At 42.7% G+C, this 19,310-nt stretch overlaps 1 non-coding gene and 1 pseudogene across 1 annotated transcript; both read left to right on the top strand.

Annotated features, from left to right (window-relative positions):
• Positions 1–19,310, top strand: part of LOC129393946 (cation channel sperm-associated protein 2-like) — a 20,363-nt pseudogene extending 1,053 nt beyond the window's left edge.
• LOC112437380 (U6 spliceosomal RNA) lies at positions 10,962–11,068 on the top strand. The gene has a single exon (XR_003025999.1). It is a non-coding gene; the product is annotated as a U6 spliceosomal RNA (small nuclear RNA).

Here is a 19,310-nt window from a genome sequence, read left to right as displayed (position 1 = left end):
AACCTGTAATCCTTGGTGCAGCTCCAAGAATGAAATGACACTTGATGCTTACATTTTCTTAGCAGACATGGCCGCTTACCAACAAGAAGGGCAGATGCAGCTTCCCCTGATGCCATTCGTTCACTTCTCGTCGATACTTTCTCTCTCATCGAGCATTTGCAAGGCTTGAGCCAAGCTGTGCTGCGGCACACTATCAGGGAGTTACTTGGTCAGCAGTCTATTTCTTCACTAATTTAAATTTAAGACTCCTATCCACATCCTCTACATTTAAGAGTGGAAAATTCTGGGGAGGTCGGTTTAGTTGCTGCTTTACCAAACTTGATAAATCAAGGGCTTGTAAATAAAACTAAGGAGATAGAATCCACGTCTTTCACTTTTAGGCCTAGGATAGCCACTAGCCGTGGATGATACGGAACAGTTTCTGTCAAAGACTCTTAAAACTTTGAGAGTGAACCTGCTGCTTTTGTGGGCATGGACAGTGTTGGTCATAAGCAATACATTTGCTCTCACTCCAAACAGAATTCTTAGTTGCTGTGAGAAGAGAAGGACCAGCAGTAAGCCATTAGGGGGACCCATTATCTGAACAGTATCCCTGCCCCCAACCCTACCTGGTCTATTTTGTTTGTATGTATCCACTATCCCTTTTCAATTTTTGTTGTAGATCCTTCCCGCCAGAAGAAACTTATGTTGGGAGATCAACACCAGCTAGTGGGCGTCTCTATAAAGCCTCAACGTATAGAACAGATTTCACATGCCCAGAGGCTGTTGAGCAGGCTTCATGTGCGCTGCAGTCAGAGGCCACCTCTTTGTGGGCCGGATGGGTCCTTGAGTGTATCCTTTCATGTCACTCATTTTTATCCTGGCTGTTGATCATCTGCCTAATGACTTATTTTTTGCTCCCCAAACTCCATTGTCTCATTCTCACTGCTTATGTTATTGCTCTTATTATTTCAGCTGCATAAATCAGAAAGAACTCCACTCTGTACGTTTCCTTAAGAGACAACAGGTCCTCTCTTCAAAAACTTCATCATCTTCCTGGTCTTTTTGAATACGATCGTATTGATGGTTGAAATACGTGAGAACTGACATTGTATGAAAGAGGAAGTGAGGCCAGGCGCGGCGGCTCACACGTGTAATCCTAGCACTGTGGGAGGCCGAGGCGGGCGGATTGCCGAAGCTCAGGAGTTCAAGACCAGCCTGGGCAACATGGTGAAACCCTGTCTCTACTAAAAAATACAAAAAATTAGCTGGGCGTGGTGGCATGGCCTGTAGTCCCAGCTACTCGGGAGGCTGAGGCAGGAGAATCGCTTGAACCCAGGAGGCGTAGGTTTCAGTGAGCTGAGATTGTGCCACTGCATTTCAGCCTGGGCGACAGAGTACAACTCTGTCTCAAAAAAAAAAAAGAAAAGAAAAGAAAAAGAAAAAGAGGAAGTGGGTAGCAGTAATTTTTTTTTTCTAAATTGATCATTTTACATTTTTGAATGTCATTTGAAATGTGACATTTATATTAAGGACAATTATATTAAGCCTCCTGGAGTAGAATTTATGCAACTGCTAAAATCTAGAAATATTCGCTGGGCACGGTAGCTCACACCTGTAATCTCAGCACTTTGGGAGGCCGAGGTGGTTGAATCACTTGAGGTCAGGAGTTGAAGACCAGCCTAGCCAACATGGCGAAATCCCATCTCTACTAAAAGTACAAAAAATTAGCTGGGTGTGGTGGCGGACACCTGTAATCCCAGCTACTCAGGAGGCTGTGGCAGAATAACACTTGATCCTGGGAGGCAGAGGTTGCAGTGAGCCGAAATCATGCCACTGCACCCGATCTCAAAAAAAAAAAAAAGAAATATTAATATTTGGAGGGCTCTCAAGCGTATACTAGATACAGAGCATCTAGACACATAAAACTAGGTGTAATATGTAGCAATGTAACAAATCCACAAAGAATTGAACTTGGGAAGACCAGTTTTATTTCTGTTGTCAGTTTAGCCTGACAATTGTTTGCATTAACCTTTTCTGTTAAAGATATTGGTGCCTATCGGTGAATGATCTAACATTTACATTTTTTTTTTTTTTTTGAGATGGAGTTTCACTCTGTCGCCCAGGCTGGAGTGCAGTGGCACGATCTCGGCTCACCACAAGCTCAGCCTCCCAGGTTCACGCCATTCTCCTGCCTCAGCCTCCGGAGTAGCTGGGACTACAGGTGCCCACCACCACGCCCAGCTAATTTTTTGTATTTTTTAGTAGAGACGGGGTTTCACCGTGTTAGCCAGGATGGTCTCAATCTCCTGACCTCGTGATCCACCCGCCTCGGCCTCCCAGAGTGCTGGGATTACAGGGGTGAGCCACTGCACCCAGCCTAACATTTACATTTTTACAAGTATATTTAGAAATATTATTCAAGTAAAAATAAGAAAGCTCACAAAGTATGGAAAGGTAGATACCACTAAGATATTAGCTGAGCCAAAAAAATTACTTAAAAGGAAATTATTCTTAAACCAATAATAAATTATATGAAACATATTCAAAACATAAGGATGTCTGCAAAATCAGTGAGCTCATTTGTTGATAATCTCAAACTGCTCAGAAATGATGAAAGGACAGTAGAACTACTCACTTGTTTCATTCTCACTGTTGTAGGGAAGTCTCCCACTTTATTTTTTAGTGAAAGAGTCTCAGTTTGTTACTTAGGTTGGAGTATAGTGGTGTGATCACGGCTCGTTGCATCCTCAACCTCCAGGGCTCTATTGATCCTCCCACCTCAGCCTCCTGAGTAGCTTGGACTACAGGTGCATGCCACTACACCAAGCTAATTATGTTGATTTTTTTTTTGTAGAGACAGGGTCTCACTATGTTGTCCAGGCTGGTCTTGAACTCCTGGGCTTAAGTGATCCTCATACCTCAGCCTCCCAAAGTGCTGGGATTACAGGCATGAGTTACCACGTCCAGCCTAGGAGGAATTTTTAAGAGAAGGGTGTAGTTATGAAGCTCTTGGCTGTTTGTCACACAGATATTTTCCTCAACAGAAGTGTCCAGTGCCTGTAGCCAGTTCAGAACTCTGCCTCTAGCTCCAAGTCCCCTACAAGCTTATCTCTGGGGCCCAGGCATGGTGGCTCATGCCTGTAATCCCAGCACTTTGGGAGGCTGAGGCAGGAGGATTGCTTGAGCTCAGGAGTTTGAGACCAGTCTGGCCAATGTGGAGAAACCTCATCTCTACAAAAAATACAAAAATTAGCTAGGTGTGGTGGCACATGCCTGTAGTCCCAGCTACTCAGCAGGCTGAGGTGGGAGGATCACTTGAGCCTGGGAGGCGGAGGTTGCAGTGAGCCATCATGCAACTGAACTCCAGCCTAGGTGACAAAGTGAGACCCTGTCTCGAAAAAAATAGTCCTTTACTGCAGTCAGGTCAGAGATATTTAAATATACAACAATAATTGATGTCACGGACCCACTACAGTATACTACATACTTTGAGGTGTTTTATTTCCTCCTCGTAATGGTGAAGATTTTGAACTAAGTTACTTATAATTCCCTTTTATTGTATGATTGCTGCCATGTATTTGCCTTGCATGGCTAGGATTATAGTACTAAGCCTTGGAATGAAGTAAATAATAGTAACTATTCAGGATTTCCTAGATCAGTGGTCCCCAGCCTTTTTGGCTTCAGGGACTGGTTTCTTGGAAGACAGTTTTTCCATGGATGGGGTAGGAGGGAGGTTTCAGGATGAAGCTGTTCCACCTCAGATCATCAGGCATTAGATTCTCCTAAGGGTCACGTACACGCAGTTCACAATAGGGCTCGCCCTCCTATGAGAATCTAATGCCGCAGCTGATCTGACAGGAGGTGGAGCTCAGGCAGTAATGCTCACTCACCGACCACTCACTTCCTGCTGCATGGCCGGGTTCCTAACAGACCATGGACTGGTACCAGTCCATAGCCTGGGGCTTGGGACTCCTGCCCTAGATCTAATAGACAAATCAAAATAGAATAGCACTAACTATTCTATTTGGTAAAACAGTTAACTGAATATGAAACATGATCACTGTGCCAGAGGATAAGTAGATTGCCGGACTAGAAATTATCTGGCAAGCTCGTGGAAATTTTATCTTATTAAGCTTATTCTTGTGGTAGAAAGGGAGGAGGGATTTTGCAGAGGGAAATTATTTGTGATTAACAGATTTCTTTGAACAGACTAATTCATATGATAAACATTAAGACTTTTTTTAGGCTTAAAATTTTTTTTCCAGATCACAAAGCGATCTAAACTGTTAGGGCTTTAAAAAATCTACTTCCACAACTGGATATTGGTAATTCTGTTTTGCACTTTATTTTTTTAATTTTATTATTTTATTGTTATTATTTTTTGAGACGGAGTCTCGCTCTGTCACCGAGGCTGGAGTGCAGTGGCACGATCTCGGCTCACTGCAAGCTCCGCCTCCCAGGTTCACGCCATTCTCCTGCCTCAGCCTCCCGAGTAGCTGGGACTACAGGCCCCTGCCATCACACCTGGCTAATTTTGTGTATTTTTAGTAGTGATGGGGTTTCACTGTGTTAGCCAGGATGGTCTCGATCTCCTGACCTGGTGATCCGCCCGCCTCGGCATCCCAAAGTGCTGGGATTACAGGCATGAGCCACTGTGCCTGGCCTCTGTTTTGCACTTTAAACATCAATTGGCTTATTTTTAAAATCTTGTATTTTGTTTCAAATAATGAGAAAGAAAAAATGATTTGACTCATTTGCAAGCCTTTGTCAGAAAATAACACATTGCAAGTGTAGACAATCCTTACTTAAAATTAAAAACTGAGTATATTAGGAGGCTGAGGTGGGAGGATCACTTGAGCCCAGGGGATTGAGGCAGCAGTGAGCTATGATCTCACCAGTGCACTGCAGCCTGGGTGACAGAGCAAGATTCTGTCTCAAAAATAAAATAAAACCTAAGTATAATATCATTACAATTTTTTCCCAAAGGTGGGCATATTCCTGAAGATTACAATTTTTTACATTGACTTTTAAAGTCCTAGAGAGGGTTTGATGTGCTATATAAAGTTTTTGGTCATATGAATGGAATTTATAGAATCTGATGAAGATCATCTTGAGATTAAACTTGCAGAATTATCATTCTTTTTTTTTTTTTTTTTTTTTTTTTTGAGACAGAGTCTTGCTCTGTCTCCCAGGCTGGAGTGCAGAGACGCCATCTCTGCTCACTGCAAGCTCCACCCCCTGGGTTCATGCCAGTCTCCTGCCTCAGCCTCCCGAGTAGCTAGGACTACAGGCGCCCGCCACCACGCCTGGCTAATTTTTTGTATTTTTAGTAGAGACGGGGTTTCACTATGTTAGCCAGGATGGTCTCGAACTTCTGACCTCGTGATCCGCCCGCCTCGGCCTCCCAAAGAGCTGGGATTACAGGCATGAGCCACCGCGCCCAGCCAGAATTATCACTCTTAATGCTCTTCATGAAATTGTATTTCTGGCTGGGCATGTGGCTCATGCCTGTAATCCCAGCAATTTGGGAGGCCTAGTCCTGCGGATCACTTGAGGTCAGGAGTTCAAGACCAACCTGGCCAACATGGTGAAACCCCGTCTCTACTAAAAATACAAGAATCAGTGGGTATGGTGATGTGCACCTATGGTTCCAGTTACTCAGGAGGCTGAGGCAGAAGAATCGCTTGAACCCGGGAGGCGGAGTTTGTAGTGAGCTGAGATGGCAGCTGGGCAACAGATTGAGTGAGACTCCATTTCAAAAAAAAAAAGAAAGAAAGAAATTATGTTTCAACATCAGTGTTCCTTGTTTCATGATGGATATAACTAGCCAAAACATTACTAAAAATATTAAAACTGTAAATGTCAAAATCTACATATCAGTTTATTGTTACAGTGTACTATTCTCCTCACCTATAGTATTGGACTCCTTGAAACCAATGTGAATTTACCTGGTATTCTGTGAGGTGACTTACTGTTGTTTTTCTAGAATAGGGAGTAGCAATAGATGACTGTTCATGGTGAACTCTACCTTGTAAAACAGAATTATGTATTTGCCTGACTTGCTTGATCAAATGGCTACTGTCTGTCACCCTGAGAAGAATATTGAAACATAGGTGTTCACTGCTACTTCACTTCACTGGCTAAGATTCCTGGGTAGACTTCACTGGGCTCCTGGTCTCTATTTCCATTAAGACTCCTTTGCCTTGCTATAGCAGCCTGAAAAATTCCAAGAATTTTAAAAAGTTATTTTTCATCTTCAGAGAGGACACATTACTTGATGTAGAGTGGAGGCAGTCACTTTTGCACATTCTGTGCTGCTGAGGCAATTTCTGCTATTCGTTCCTCTGAACTTCCTTGGGTTTGTTTAGCTTCTATAAAATTATTCATTTTTCCAGAGAGTAAAAGTGCTACTGCTTCTATAATTTGGACTTCCCTACTTAAACTATTTTAAACTACTCAAAACTATATTCTGCTTTACAAAAGCCTTATTTTACTTCATTGCTCTGTTTGGGTTCCTGTTTTGCAAGGGCAAAAACTGAATAAAAATTATAGCATTCTATTTTCCAGCCACAAATGTGGTCCTCAGCTCTTTCTAATTATATAATCCCATGCTCCTGAGAGCTAGAATATATTGTTAAGTGAAAAAAGTTTGTATTTTATTGAATCTAAGCTGTCATCAATGGTGAAATTCACTGTTTACCAATAAGAAATAAAAATTATGCTCAATTAAACTGGGACACATCGCTGGTTGTAAAATGCATCCTCACTTTGGGAGGCCGAGGTGGGCAGATCACGAGGTCTAGAGATGGAGACCATCCTGGCCAACATGGTGAAACCCCGTCTCTACCAAAAATAATAAAATTAGCTGGGCATTGTGGCGCAGAGGCAGAGGTTGCAGTAAGCTGAGATTGCACCACTGCACTCCAGCCTGGCAACAGAGCGAGATTCCATCTCAAAAGATAAAAAAAAAAAAAAAGCATCCTAATTTCATGGATGTTAAAATGTGAAATATTGTCCATCTTAGAGAAATGTGCATGAAAGAAAAACTTACGGAAGAAGTACAGAGCCTAAATAAGCATAGGAGTGCTGGGTGCAGTGGCTCATGCCTATAACCCCAGCACTTTGGGAGACCAAGGCGGGAGGATTGCTTGAGCCCAGGAGTTTGAGGCCAACCTGGGCAGCATAGGGAGACCCCATCTCTACAAATAATTTAAAGAAAAAATTAGCTGGGCATGGTGACATGTGCCTGTGGTCCCAGTTACCCAGAGGCTCTTGAGCCCGGAAGATCCAGGCTTCCGCGAACTATGATTATGCCACTGCACTCCTCCAGCCTGGGTGACAGAGTGAGACTCTGTCTCAAAACAAGCATAGGAATAAGTATAGTGTAACCCCATTGGTTTTTAGAAGGGGCCAACCTCTGTAAAATTCTAGGGATGATTGAAGTATGGTTCTGTTCTTTTTGTCTGGATCCAGTTCAGCATCAGGATGAATTTAAAGCCAGAGCACCACAATGTTGATTTCTATTTAGCTCTTAAGCCATTTTAATTTCAGTGTTTTTTTTTTCTAGAGCATGGCATACATCCATTAATTGTATAAAAGAGATGAAGAAGGTTGAAAGAGAAAGGCAATGAATTAAGGAATAGCAATTGGTAAATAATAAGGTTCTAGAGAGGAAGTATGCATTCAATTTGCTTTGCAGAACAAAACCAATTTTAGGCAGGGAAGAAAGGAAAAGTTTTAAAAGAAAGCTAACAGAACCAAGTGATTTATTGTTATAATTCGATATACCCTAATGATTGTGGCTTGTTTCTACATTCGTTATAAAGTAGTTCAGATACCATGGCCCTGTATTTTCATTCTGTTCTCAAGACCCATTGCTTTCTTGTGAACTTTGGGACTGAGATAACAGTACAGTAGATGGGGGTGGGGGGTTGGAGGTAGGGGTAATTAAAGAGAGTAGTCTCTTAGTAGCTGTGTGAGCCCCAGAGTGGATCGCAAGTGACTTGTAGCTGGGCAGACATAACTATATGAACAGATTGGTTGTGGCTGTGTTTTATGGTCAATTCTGTCCTTCCCTGTATTTCACAGGTTGAAGCAACAGTGTTAAGAAGAGAAACTCTTAACTCTTAACACAGTGTTAAGAAAAATGGAACAGTAGTGGGCAAAACTGTGGTTTATAAGGGTGTTCATTCTCCATCATTCGGTTTCCAGCTTCCTTAACTTTTATTCCTCCTTTGCTGTATCCTCACAGAATTGCTGGAATCCACAAATACCAAACTATGGCCATTGAAGCTGACCTTGGAGGTGGCAGCTTGGTTTATCTTGCTTATTTTCATCCTGGAGATCCTTCTTAAGTGGCTATCCAACTTTTCTGTTTTCTGGAAGAGTGCCTGGAATGTCTTTGACTTTGTTGTTACCATGTTGGTAAGGATAGAGATCCTGAGGGTTCGTTTAGTGGGATGAAGAATGTACCTAGGTGAATCGAAAGAACAAGAAAAGTTAACATGATAATAGGAAGAAACAAAAATTTACTTAACTTCTTTCTTTTGACTTTTTTTCCTAAAACTAAACATCAATCATTGCAGGAGTTGTTGATATTAGGAGCAAAGTAGACTAACTACAACATCAATGCCAACAAGAGCATCTGCCGGTTACTGAGCACTTACTAAGTGCCAAGCACTATTTTAAGTGTTTTCCTTACATTATCTCATTTATGCTCCACAACAACCCAATTAAATAACCATGAATTTTATCCCCCTTTTTATATCTGAACAAGTTGAAGTATAGTGTTTAAGCAACTTAATATAGAAAGGCTGAATAGTAAGCACTTCTCAGAGAATGCTATTCAAAGGATAACGCCCAGGGAACAATGAAGAGGATAAGATGAAGAAGGTGCAATTCTGCCTGGGTGCCTTGGGTTGTATTTTACTTATAACCTGTGTGTTTTCCACAGTCCCTGCTTCCCGAGGTTGTGGTATTGGTAGGGGTAACAGGCCAATTGGTGTGGCTTCAGCTTCTGAGGATCTGCCGGGTGCTGAGGTCTCTCAAACTCCTTGCACAATTCCGTCAAATTCGAGTTATTATTTTGGTCCTGGTCAGGGCCCTCAAGGTGATTTGACTGTTGCAAGCTAAAGCAGGGGGCAAGGTAGATAAATGTGAGGGCTTAACATAGAATATGAAACAAATTGGCCGGGTGCGGTGGCTCACGCCTGTAATCCCAGCACTTTGGGAGGCCGAGGGGGATGGGTCATGAGGTCAGGAGTTCGAGACCAGCCTGACCAACATGGTGAAACCCTGTCTCTACTAAAAATACAAAAAAAAAAAAAAAAAAAAAAAAAAAAATTGCCGGGCTTGGTGGTGTGTGCCTGTAATCCCAGCTACTCAGGAGGCTGAGGCAGAAGAATCACTTGAACCCGGGAGGCGGAAGTTGCAGTGAGCCGAGACTGCGCCACTGCACTCCAGCCTAGGCGACAGAGTGAAACTCCGTTTAAAAAAAAAAAAAAAGAATATGAAACAAATCTGGATGGGTCAAAGAAGGCAATGAAACGTCCTGTGAAATGTTATTGGATGAGAAGGGGCTGGGGACAGGTGCCATGGTTCAGAGATGACTGGGTTCAGCAGTGCAAGAGAGGGTTTGGTGGGAGATTGCCAGGTGGGCTTGACTGGGCTGTTGGTGGAGATCAGCCTAGTCTGGCCCACATCTGACTTGAGGTTATGGCCTCTAGAGCATGACTTTCCTCTTGATGTTGCTGCTCATCTTCTACATTTTTGTTGTGACTGGTGTCTACGTCTTCTCAGAGTACACCCATTTACCTCGTCAGGACCTGGAGTATCATGTGTTCTCGTAAGCAGAGCTGGGGGACAGCTGAGTGAGGGGAGAAAATTTGGCTAAGAGACCAGGAAGCTTGTCCAAAGTATAGTAATATAAAAAGTACAGTCTATTCCAAGAAACTGAAATAGAACACAATAGGGAGAGGGAAAGAGAAAGCAAAAGAACAGTGAATGGTATTAGCTCTGATCTTGAGGTTAGGGCAGCTAGTTCCATGTTTATTCTGGGTTTTGCAAATTCAAACCACACTGTCATCAGGCATCTTTAAATAGCGGTACACTCCAGTGGTTGAGCTTGGTTTCTGTGACTCAGTTACGTCTTTTGAAAACTGGGGGCCAGGCGCAGTGGCTCACCCCTGAAATCCCAGCACTTTGGGAGGCTGAGGCGGGTGGATCATGAGGTCAAGGGATCGAGACCATCATGGCCAACATGGTGAAAACCCATCTCTACCAAAAATTAGCCAGGCGTGGTGGCTTGCACCTGTAGTCCCAGCTACTCGGGAGGCTGAGGCAGGAGAATTGCTTGAATCTGGTTGGCAGAGATTGCAGTGAGCCGAGATCATGCCACTGTACTCCAGCCTGGCAACAGAGCGAGACTCCATCTCAAAAAAAAAAAAAAAAGAAAAAGAAAAGAAAAATGGAAATAGGCTGGGCATGGTGGCTTACGCCTGTAATCCCAGCACTTTGAGAAGCCAAGGCGGGTGGATCACCTGAGGTCAGGAGTTCGAGACCAGCCTGGCCAACATGGTGAAACCCTGTCTCCACTAAAAATACAAAATTAGCTGGGCATGGTGGTGGGTGCCTGTAATCCCAGCTACTCGGGAGGCTGAGACAGGAGAATCACTTGAACTAGGGAGGCGGAGATTGCAGTGAGCTGAGATTGAGCCACTGCACTCCAGCCTGGGCTACAAAGAGTGAAATTCTGTCTAAAAAAAAAAGAAAGGTGGGGGGAATAATAGCAGTGCTACTTCATAAGAGTGTGGGGTTAAATGTGGTAATGCATTTAAGCACTTAGCACAGTATGTAACACGTTATAAGTGATCAATTAATGTTACTATGATTCTCAAATATGATCACTGGTTTTATCCCAATCTCTACATATTACACATGCACACGCCTATTCCTGATCTCTGTCTAGAAAACACTAATCAGTGCTCACTTCGGCAGCACATGTACTAAAATTGGAACGATATAGAGAAGATTAGCATGGCCCTTGTGCAAGGATGAAACACAAATTTATGAAGTGTTACATATTTTTAAAATATTAACAAAACCTCACTAATCAGTGTTTTCTAGAAGAAAATCAGCTTGAATTTAGAGTAGAGAATCCTGCTTATGAATTATAATTCAATCTCGTCAGCGCCTCTCAGGACTCTGTTAGACTCTAACAGATAGTTTTGTAAGAGTATTGAGTTAGGAAAGTCCTAGAATTTATCCTATACAAGCTCTGATGTTTTCAATAAATTGTGTATGGGGAACTAAAAAGAAAGGTAGGAAAATTTAGATACCTTCCCGGAAACTTTTTACTTTTTTAGCAATTTTTAAATATTATTAATTTTATAATTTGTATATATTCATTATTTAGGATCATATATGTTTATGTAACATACCCATTTACTTGCATATCATTTCATACCAGCAAACTAATAGGAATAATTTTTTGGATGATCTTCTATTTTGCTAAATTTGCTAATTTTGCTAAATTTTGCTAAATTTACGAGTGATCTTCTATTAAGTGGAGTCCATAGAGCAGTGGAGAATAAAATTAGAAAAAACGGCCGGGCATGGTGGCTCACATCTGTAATCCCAGCACCTTGGGAGGTGGAGGCAGGCAGATAGATCACTTGAGGTCAGCAGTTCAAGACCAGCCTGGCCAACATGGTGAAACTCTGTCTCTACTAAAAATATGAAATATGAAAATTAGCTGGGCATGGTGGTGCACACCTGTAATCTCAACTACTCGGGAGGCTGAGTCAAGACAATCACTTGAGCCTGGGGGGCAGAGGTTGAAGTGAGCTGAGATCACGCCACTCCAGCTTGGATGATAGAGTGAGACTCTGTCTCAAAAAAAGAAAAAAAATTAGAAAACTATCTAGTTGGTGATGCATTCATCTTTAAAAAATTGATCTTTAAAAATTCATTCATCTTTAAAAAATTCAGTCAATACCTATTTATTATTTATTATACCCCAGGACTAATGGAGTAGTGAGAGGTAGTCACAGATTATTCATGATAAAGGAGAATTTAGGCTGGGTGTGGTAGCTCACGCCTATAATCCTAGCATTTTGGGAGGCTGAGACTGGTGGATCACCTTAGGTCAGGAGTTCGAGACCAGCCTGGCCAACATGACAAAAGTTTAGTAGAGATGGCTCTACTAAAAATACACAAATTAGCTGGGCGTGGTGGTGCGTGCCTGTAATCCCAGCTCCTTGCGGGGCTGAGACGAGAATCTCTTGAACCCATGAGGTGGAGGTTGCAGTGAGCTGAGATCGTGCCACTACACTCCAGCCTGGGCAACAGAGCGAGACTCTGTCTCAAAAAAAATTAAATTAAATTAAATTAAATTAAATTAAAATAAAACAACTTCAAACAAGAATGATTAGCTAAAAACAGTATGGTAGAAAAGGAGCCAAAATCAGAACAAACTACAAAGAAATGCTTTATGTTTCTTTGAAAGTAGGAATGATACCATTTTTGAAAGGTTTAGGTCTCTGCTTCTGTCTATTCGCATGCCTTTTTCTTTAGGGACCTCCCGAATTCCCTGGTAACAGTGTTCATTCTCTTCACCTTGGATCATTGGTATGCACTGCTTCAGGACGTCTGGAAGGTGCCTGAAGTCAGTCGCATCTTCAGCAGCATCTATTTCATCCTTTGGTTGTTGCTTGGCTCCATTATCTTTCGAGGTATCATAGTAGCCATGATGGGTAAGCATAGAGGAGGTGAAACTTGTTTGGGAAGGGTGGTTGGGAAAAAGTTATTCTGAAAGCTGGGATTGGTGGCTTATGGGTATAAAGAACCTAGTGTAGCAGGAAGGCTTGGGTTCTGGATTGGATATTTCACTTGGATTCTCCCCACCCAAGCCCTCTTCCCAAGTCTAGTCATTACCATCTCTCAGCTCCTAATGGCCCTTTGGGGCAGTCATTAACTTTCAGAATATCAGGAAAGAGCTGCATGAGGAGATGGCAAGTCGGGAGGTTCAGCTCAAAGCTGATATGTTCAAGCGGCAGATCATCCAGAGGTCTGCTTCTCCCTTTTCAACCCCAGCTTTCCTTCTCAAGGGTTTCCTGAGCTCATTTCTTGTTTCTGCTCCTTGACCCCACTTTTCCCTTTGTGACAGTAGATTTGCCCCCAAGGATAAGAATTCTCCAGCTCTAGAATATTGCCTGATTCTTCATCCCCTGTGGGGAGTCCTCCATTTTTTTCACCCCTTGACTACAATTTGTTCTCCCCAATTAGTTTTCTTCACTTTCTGATATGAACTCTTTTTTTCTTACCACACTTTTGCTTGAATATAACTGTCTTTGCTCTTTTTTCTTTTTTTTTTGCTTTGCAGGAGAAAAAAACATGTCACGTGAGGCACTGAGGTCAAGCCACAGCAAAATAGATGCCAGGTTAGGAGTATGTATGTGAACTGGGATAGAAACACATGAAGGAGGAGAGGGTGGAAAACTAAAGATGAAGATTGGCTTTGAGAGATAATTCATTCATTTAATAACTGCATATTGTAGTAGGTTGACTAGTGGCACCCGAAATAATATGTCCATGTCCTTGCTCCCTGGAACCTGTGAATGTGACCTTATTTGGAAAAAAAAAAAGATCCTAAGTTAAGGATCTTGAGATGAGATCATCCTAGATTATCCAGGTAGGTCCTAAATCCAATGGCTTATAAGAGTTGAAAGAGGAGAAGACACAGAGAATAGGAGAAGGCGATGTGAAGACGGAGATAGAGGTTAGGGTTAATGCCGCCACAAGCCAAGGGAAGCTGAGGAATGCCAGGCAGCTGCCAGAAGGTAGAAGAGGCAAGGAACTTCTCCCCTAAAGCCTCCAGAGGGAATATGGCCCTGCCAACACCTTCATTTCAGACTCTAGCCTCTAGAATTGTGACGGAATATATTTCTGTCATTTTAAGCTACCAAGTTTATAGTAATTTGTTATGGCAGCCACAGGACACTAATACAAATACCTTCCATGAAACAGATATGATTCTAGACCCCAAGTGTTTAGCAGTGGACAAAAAAAGCAGAAGCAGAAGTAAACTCATTCACTCATTAACAAATAATTACTGGGTGGATGTGGTGGCTTACACTTGTAATCCCAACACTTTGAGAGGTGAAGGCAAGAGGATTGCTTGAAGTTCAAGCCAGAAGTTCAAGGCTGCATTGAGACATGATTGCACCACTATACTCCAGCCTGGGCAACAGAGCAAGATCCCATCTCAAAAATTTAGCAGGGTGGGCGTGGGCACTCATGCCTATAATACCAGCATTTTGGAAAACTGAGGTGGGCAGATGACTTGAGCTCAGGAGTTCAAGACTAAACTAGGTAATATGGCAAAATCCTGTCTCTGCGAACAAAAATTAGCTGGATGTGGTGGTGTGTTCCTATGGTCCCAGCTACTTAGGAGGCTGAGGTGGGAGGACTGCTTGAGCTGAGAGGTTGAGGCTGTGGTGAGCCGTGATTGTGCCACTGCTCTGCAGCCTGGGTGACAGAGCAAGACCCTGTCTCAAAAAAACGAACAAAAAACAATAAAGAACAAATAATTATTGAATACTTAGTAGGTGCTTGGGATGTTATCAGTGAACAAAATAGACAATAATGCCTGCTTCATGGAGCTTACATATTAGTAGTGGTAAAGAGATAATAAGCAGTGAATATATTAAGTAATCTGTTAAAATATGATAAGCATTATGGGAAAGTTAAAAGTAGAACAGGTTAAGGGAGATTGGGAGTAGAAGGTGGGATTGCAGATGGGTTGTAGTTTTTTTTTTTTGAGACAGAGTCTTGCTCTGTCACCAGGCTGGAGTGCAGTGGCACGATATCGGCTCACTGCAACCTCTGCCTCCTGGGTTCAAGCAATTCTCCTGCCTCAGCCTCCCAAGTAGCTGGGACTACAGGTGCCTGCCACCATGCCTGGCTAATTTATTTGTTTATTTTTTTGTATTTTAGTAGAGACGAGGTTTCACCACGTTGCCCAGGCTGGTCTCAAATTCCTGAGCTCAGGCACTCCACCCGCCTCAGCCTCCAAAAGTGTTAGGATTACAGGCGTGAGCTATCGTGCCCAGCCGCAGATGGGTTGTAGTTTTAAACAGGGTAGTCGCGGTGACCTCATTGAAAAGGTAATGTGAGCAAAGACTCGAAGGAGGTAAAGGGATTACCATGTGGATATCTGTAAGAAGAGTGTTAATAGGCAGATGAAACAGCTAGTGCACAGCTCCTAAGCTGGATGCATGCTTGGTGTGTTTGAGAAACAGCAAAGAGGCCATTGTGACTGGAGTAGAGTGAGCAGGGGGAAGAGTGCTGGGAAATGAAGTCAGAGAGAGAATGGTGACCTGATCCTGTAGGGTTATGGGTGCCATTGTAGGGACTTTGAAATGGCAAGCAGAACAGAGGGGTGACATGAAGTGACTTACGTTTAAGAAGGATTACTCTGGTTGCTGTGTTGATAGAAGAACAAGGGAAGGAGCAGAGAGATCAGCTGGGAGGCTATGCTGCTGCCCAGGCAAGAAATGATGACAGCTTAGGCCAGAGTGGTGGCAGTGAGTTAGTGAGAAAAGATATATTTCGAAGGTAGAGTCAGCAGGATTTCTTGATGGACTGGATATGGGAGGGAAGAGAAGAGTTAAGGATGACACATGAATGATTGAAGTTGGAAGTGCCTGAGTTTAGAGTTTGGGAGTAGTTTGGCCCTCATTGTCTTATGCCCCAGCTTTAGGGGGTGGCCAGGGGTAGAACCAGAATAATGAGTGGAGTAGTCATATCTTGTAAATGTTTGTGAAGCCATACATTTCTCCTTTCTGTTCAAGAGGAGCTAGTCAACAAAGGGAAAGTTTGGACTTATCAGAAGTGTCTGAAGTAGAGTCTAATTATGGTGCCACTGAAGAGGATTTAATAACATCTGCATCAAAAACAGAAGAGACCTTGTCAAAAAAGAGAGAGTACCAGTCTTCCTCCTGTGTCTCCTCCACATCCTCTTCCTATTCTTCCTCTTCTGAATCCAGATTTTCTGAATCTATTGGTGAGCCGAAGAACTATAATAATGAGTTTTTTCCATTTGAATTCAGACTCCTCTTTAAGACATCTTAGTCTTAACAGGAGCTCTCCTACTATATCTCCTTTCCAATTTTCTGGTCTTAATTACTTTCTTTTTGCTTCTTAATTTCCCCTGTACTTCTTCTTCACTTTGGGTAAGTGTGGCCGTGGCCTCTTTGCTCATTGTAAAAAGTGGTTTCTTGCTGATGAACCCTTTCCCTCCTTGCTTCCTGTTACCTCTTTCTACTCCACCTTTCCACCCACACCATAGGATTTACCAGCTCTTACCCAGCTTTTACAAATCTAGACATGCTTTTCTGAAGCATTCCTCCCTATAGGTCATTTGGACTGGGAAACTCTTGTGCACGAGAATCTGCCCAGGCTAATGGAAATGGATCAGGATGACTGTGTTTGGCCCAGAGACTCACTCTTCCGATATTTTGAGTTGCTAGAAAAGCTTCAGTATAACCTAGAGGAGCATAAGAAGTTACAAGAGTTTGCAGGTATGGAGTTAGGGCAGTCATGGGGACCATGGGAATATATATATAGCATTTATAGCTGTGGAGAAGGAGGAGGGTGTCCACTATTCTGGCATTTCAGCTTCTCAATTTCTGCCTACACCTAAAATAGGCAAATTCTTGGTTTGGTATGTCATATTCTGGGAATGTGTCCCAGTTTTCTCTAACTGAGAGAGAATCTAGAAACTCTGCTTCTGTAGCAGGGGACACCCAAATCCTATGAGGTATGAGAGCTTATTTCCCAAGAAGAGAAAGTCTAATCCCAGTTGTTGGGAATTAGGACAAGGTAGGCTCTTGCTTGATTTGGGCAGCCCACCAGTTTCTGCACGTTTGTTCTCTCTGAAGATTGCATTTCAGACTTGAGCAGCAGGGCCTAAGCCTCAAGCTGGAGAGCTATGGGGGATCAGACAATGAGCAGGATGCCCACAAGTGCTCACTGTCTTAACTCCCTAAAGAGGTTTATGAATTCTAAACTTCTGCTTGTATCTGCCCCTTCTAGTGTCAGCCTCTATAAAGATAAATACGTGACTTAAATAGTAGAGTTTGATGTAAACTGAGAACTAGCCAAATTTATTTTTCCTAAATTTCATTACTCTATGACTAATTTGGATTAATACAATTTCCCTCTAAAAGGAAAAAAAAAGGCTGGGCACGGTGGCTCATGCCTGTAATCCCAGCACTTTGGGAGGCTGAGGTGGGCAGATCACGAGGTCAGGAGATCAGGATCATCCTGGCCAACATGGTGAGACCCTGTCTCTACTAAAATACAAAAAATCAGCCGGGCCTGGTGGCACATGCCTGTAGTCCCAGCTACTCGGGAGGCTGAGGCATGAGAATTGCTTGAACCTGGAAGGAGGAGGTTGCAGTGAGTGGAGATCACGACACTGAACTCCAGCCTGGCAACAGAACGAGACTCTGTCTCAAAACAAAGCAAAAACAGAACAGTTAAGGGCAGATTTTTACAATTTAATATGTGTTATCTGGGGTTTCCCCCTCATATCTAGTTGAAATCAACTCAGTGTGAAAATAAGAAATTAGAGAGGAGGACTGTGTATTTGTGTGTGGTGGGCACAGGTGGGCAACAAGAGGAATTTATAACATTGGAACACAGAATTTAGGGCAAGATGTGAAAGACAGGCTTTGCTTACTTCACAATGTTGCCTAAATTTAATCCTGTTCCTTCTAGTCATTCTTAGCCCTGCCTTCCCACTTATTCTCTAGGGAGGACAGGGTGAAAAGGAGGAAAATGCAGCAAGGTAGTTTCTTTAATCCTGATAAACTTGTCTATGGCAAAGAGTACACAGAATCATAAGGCTTAATTAAAAGATTAATAAAGACTTTTGTGGGAACCTAGAACCCAGAAAAGCAAGGTCTTCACCAAACATTTATATATGTAGAATATTCTTAGCTCTCCAGCCTCACAATCTGTTTCCTTTGCAGTGCAGGCACTGATGAACTTGGAAGACAAGTAAAGCAATGGATGGCTTCAATATCCTTGGGCCCAGCAAAAGATAATGAAGGGAATTGTTGGAAATAGAGAATTGAAAATATAAACATTCAGATAGAACAATGTCTGTTCATTAAAATTAAAAAGTATAAGTGTCTAGGCCGGGTGCGGTGGCTCACGCCTGTAATCCCAGCACTTTGGGACACTGAGGCGGATAGATCACCTGAGGTCGGGAGTTGAAGACCAGCCTGGCCAGCATGGTGAAACCCTGTCTCTACTAAAAAATACAAAAAAAAAAAAATTTAGCCGGGTGTGGTGGCAGATGCCTGTAATCCCAGCTACTCTAGAGCCTGAGGCAGGAGAATCACTTGAACCTGGGAGACAGAGGTTGCAGTGAGCCAAGATCGCACCACTGCACTCCAGCCTGGGCAACAGAGTGAGACTCGGTCTCAAAAAAAAAAAATATATATATATATATATATTTTATATATATATATATATGTCTAATAGATGCTCCTAGTAGCTGCTCAGTAGTCTGCCTCTGGGATAAGGGATATTGAAAGGCATAAAGTCAAGCAAAAGAGTTAGTTCAAGCTGAGTGTGATGATGTGTGCCCCTAGTCCCAGCTATGAGCTGAGGCAGAATTGTTTGAGGCCAGGAGTTGGAGGCTGCAGGAAGCTAGGATCATACCACTGCATTCCAGCCTGGGCAACATAGCAAGACCCTATCTCTAAAAAAGAACAAAACAAGTTAGCTCAGATGCCAGCGGAGTCTGTGCTCCTTAGCTTTCTACCCTTTCCACAGCTCCTGAATCTGACTCATTTCTTGACTTTATCATTATAGCTTCCACCCTTCCTGCAACCTCTACTGCCTGATTAGAGTCTGTGCTCCTTAGCTTTCTACCCTTTCCACAGCTCCTGAATCTGACTCATTTCTTGACTTTATCGTTATAGCTTCCACCCTTCCTGCAACCTCTACTGCCTGATTAGAGTCCTAATTTTACCCTCTCCCTCCCTGATGCATAGGTAAAGGCCTCTCTGTGGAGTAAGGAGATCTTCAGAGCTGTTAGTGTAACTAATTGAGAAGTATTGTTTCCATTGCGTGTTCTACTCATGTTGCTTCTCTTGTGAACCATTAACTTTAATTGGATATTATTTTTACCTGTTTCTGGACCAAAAGTCTCTTTATTTCATTTTGCCATTGCTCAGGGCAGTGTTCAAATCAGTAAGTGTTGTACAGGTTTTTAGTGTTAGAAGGGATTTCAGAGTTAATCTATCTCCCATCAA

This window comes from Pan paniscus, chromosome 16, assembly GCF_029289425.2.
Source record: "Pan paniscus chromosome 16, NHGRI_mPanPan1-v2.0_pri, whole genome shotgun sequence".
In the NCBI taxonomy this organism is placed as follows: domain Eukaryota; kingdom Metazoa; phylum Chordata; class Mammalia; order Primates; family Hominidae; genus Pan; species Pan paniscus.
This window is presented reverse-complemented; position numbering and strand designations above follow the sequence as displayed.